The following is a 3,670-nucleotide window of genomic DNA, read 5'->3' as shown; positions in this document are numbered from 1 at the left end:
CCAGCCTTGGTTATCCCTCTGGTTCCTAAGCTGTCTCTATCTGCTCTACACCCTGGGCCTGGGCCACCTTACTTAACACTGACCCCCACCTCCAGGCTATCCCCCACCCCCACCCGATCCTGCTCACCCCACAGCAGCACTGCGGGGCCCGCTTTCCTCCAACTCTCTCCGTTCCACTTCCTTTTGGGACATCTTTTCCTGTAACCTTCCTCATCTGTACCCCAGCCCCAGCTCGGAAGAGTAGGCTGTGGAGTTTGGGGAATGCTGCGTGCTCAAGTGCCTTCGTTGTAGGAGCCCATCTGTGCTCAACTGGGGTGGAAGAAAGGAACTAGCAGGGGAGGCCAGCCAGGCACCTTAACACATGGCTGCTGGTCCACAGCTGGCTCTGTGTGACCCAGATCCCCATCACAGACCTTCTTAAACACGTTCCCCACCCCTACCTCAGGAAAGGCCATGCTCCACTCAGACTGCCCTCTTCCCATTCTGACATCAAAGCTTCCTGCATTTGCAGAGTACAGTAGTCCCTCTCTGAAGACTGCCCCCAGCTTGCCCCTTATAAGGGTATGCTGGCCCGTGAGCCCTGGGTCCGACAGGTAGGCATGCCTGGAAGATTTCTCTCTGTTTGGGGCTCCAGTTTGTGTGCACTCAGAATGGGTGTATGGGACAACTGGTCCCCTCTCAACAGTCACACAGAATGTCTGAGGGCCTTGTTTGTAAGATTGTGAGACCCAAAGAACACCTGCTAGTTTACATCCCACAGGGCCCTAAACACCAGCACGTTCACACCTTGTATTTCTGCAGTGGTAGTGGCAAATGAATGCAGATTGTGGTGGCCCTTCAGGGTCTGGGTGGAGGAGGAGGGTCCACACGTGCCCTGAGCATGCTGTTGGTTCTCTAGAGACACAGGTTTCATGGGCCCTAGGGGCCCATATACAGCAGTCAGAGGCTTTCCTTTCAAATAGCCACTGGCTGAACTACTGACTGATGCTAAGACTCTGGGTGGCTCAGCAGTCACTCTGAGACATCCTTCTCTTCCCAGTTATCTCAGATTTGCCTCTGCTTGAGGTGAGGAACAGCGTCTAGTCCCCAGTGGCTCTCTGGGTTGGACTTCCTGTCATCTGTGGTCTCCCTATCCACCTGCTCAGATCTGCTGCCCTGCAGTTGAGGTGCTCCAAGGCGGCGAAGATATGCTTGGCGGCCAGCAGTCTGTAGGGGGTGTCCTTAGCATCTGGGACAGAGCCAGGTTGTCTGTGGTGATATTGCTGCCCAGGGTGCCCACAGCTCTACCTGTGGCTGCTTCAAGGCATGTACAATTCTACCTGCTTTTCATACAGTTCCCTCCAGCAGCTGGGCTCTGTGGTGTGGGATCAAGGCTCATAGATGCCAAAAGACAGGTCAGGCAACGCTCAGGGCAGGACTACTGCCAGGAACTGACCTGAAACCCATTATTACCATCATGCTTCCTGTGAGGCCCTGAAGGAGAGGGCCTGCGCCAGCCAGCTTGGGTTTTGCTTTGGGCTGTGGTACTTGCTCAGGGACCCCATCAGCCGGTTTTCCCATGATCCTCTCAGCATTAGGTTTCTGCTCCTCACTGCAGGAAGCTAGACTCTCTGGAGGTTCCCTAAAGAGCTGCAGTGGGTGCTGGGTGTACCGTCACCTGAATGTCAGCCCCAGCCTGTGGCTGCCACCTGCCCACACCTGCATTCTCCTCTGTGAGCAGGTGGAACCCAGGTGAGAGCCTGACACAACGTTGACCTGGGACATAATGATTTGCCTTCAGGTAGTGTGGGTTCCTGAGATGGGCCAGGATGGACACCGGCCATGGGCTCTATGGTTTTCATGTCCTGAGCACAGCCTGCAGGCTGACTTGAGACCTCACTGCTGGGCCCTTAGCTGCTTGTTCAGTCATGTGTCCGCTGGCCTCCCAGCTGTGTTCCTGTCCTTCCAGGTGAAACAGGAAGCCTGGGTGAGCTAGGACAACAGCAAGTGCTGACATCAGGACACCCAACTTTTCAAGGGCCCCTGGTCCTGGCTGCCACAGTAGAAGAGTGTCTATCAATAACTACAGCCGCAGGCCTCATTTTTAGCACATCAATAGACAGCAAAAGCAATGAGGTTGAAAGGAGGCGGGCAGGGCCTCATAAAGGCCCCTCACTTCCCCTGGACCGCACAGGAGGAGGCAGGCAGCATGCGCGACATTGCTGTTTAAGACCAGTGTTGATTAGAATTTTTATAAGTTTTTTTTATAAGAGTAATAACAGCTCTTTGGAGACAATAACGTGGCTCAGGCAGGGTTTTAAAGAGCTTCAGGAATGAGGATGTGATTAGCAATCAGGGGCAGCTCTGCCTGGGCTGCTGATGTCTTGCATTTGTGTTTATTGTCATTTGCCCTCTGGGGACGGAGCTCCGGTGACAATCAGGACTCCTCAAGAATGAAGGTGATGCTTCAGAAACCAGCTCAGTGCCCGGGGTCCCTCGGTTTCCTCAAACGCTGGCCTCTGCCCATGTCTGCAAGGCCAGTGAGAAGGGTAGCCCAGCCTCGCAGGGGATGGACCTGCATCCCTTGGTGCTGCCTTTCTCATGTATGGAGTTCACCACCAGGTGGCGATGGAGGACTGGCCAGAGAAGGTCAGGCTGCATCCTTAGCTGGGCTGGCTGGAGGCAGCTGTCCCACAGCTGGTGGGGCTATTCTAGGCCATCCTATGGTCCAGGAACCCTTATATCAACAAGGAGAACCCTGTGGGGACAATACGTTACTCAGCGTCTGGGCCCCCAAGGGTGTCTTTCAGGGCTGAGGGGAGCCACACAGTTGCCTGGATCAGAGCAGTCTTTGCATTGGGAGAAACTACAAACTCCCAGGTACTATACTCTGGGGGCTTACAGCCTCTGGGTACAAGAGTGGCTTGGTGCCATGTGCTTTCTCAAAGGCTTAGGTCCTGCTCTGGAGTACCAGTATTCCTCCTACCTCATCTGAATGGCCTTACCTGGTTGGGATAAAAGGAATGAATAGTATAAAGCCAGGGGTCTCCCTAGCAGGGGGCTGCAGACACTTCTGGGAGCCCTGTGGGCACCTAGTCTGCAGGGTTCTGGTTGTTGTCCTGTGGAATCCAGTGTCAGAGAAAGCTGGGTTACACCCAAGCCCATGTTTGTTGGCCTGGGTCCTCCCTCTCATCACTAGCCAGGTATCAGGCAGAAGCAACAGAGCCCACACTTCCATATCTAGGCATCTGGGCTGGATCCCCTCCTGTCAGCTGACGAAGGCCACTGGGGTTTGGAGAACGCAGCAGCAGCCTTTCCACTGCCTGCATGACTGTAATAGTCACAGCACACCCTTCTGAGTCAAGGACTTTTGGCTCAGTTTGAGAATAGCCCTATATCCCAGCCCATGTGGATGCTTGATCTCAACTCAAAGCATTTGGATCTCAGCCTTATATTTGAATCCTCATTTTTTTTGTAAACTTGAGCCCTGATCCCACCACTAACTGAGCCCTGATCCCACCACTAACAGCCCTGATCCCACTATTAACTGAGCCCTGATCCCAGCCCTCCTGGAGCTCCACACTTAGCCCACAGAACCTGGCTCTAGGCAGAGATCTGAGGATCTGAGCGGAGAGACGGACATTGTGAGGTAACACATCTTTCTGCTGAAGGTGGTGGTGACCTTAAATGT

The sequence above is a fragment of the Mus musculus genome, chromosome 12, assembly GCF_000001635.26.
Source record: "Mus musculus strain C57BL/6J chromosome 12, GRCm38.p6 C57BL/6J".
Lineage (NCBI taxonomy): Eukaryota > Metazoa > Chordata > Mammalia > Rodentia > Muridae > Mus > Mus musculus.
Note: the sequence above shows the minus strand (reverse complement) of the source record.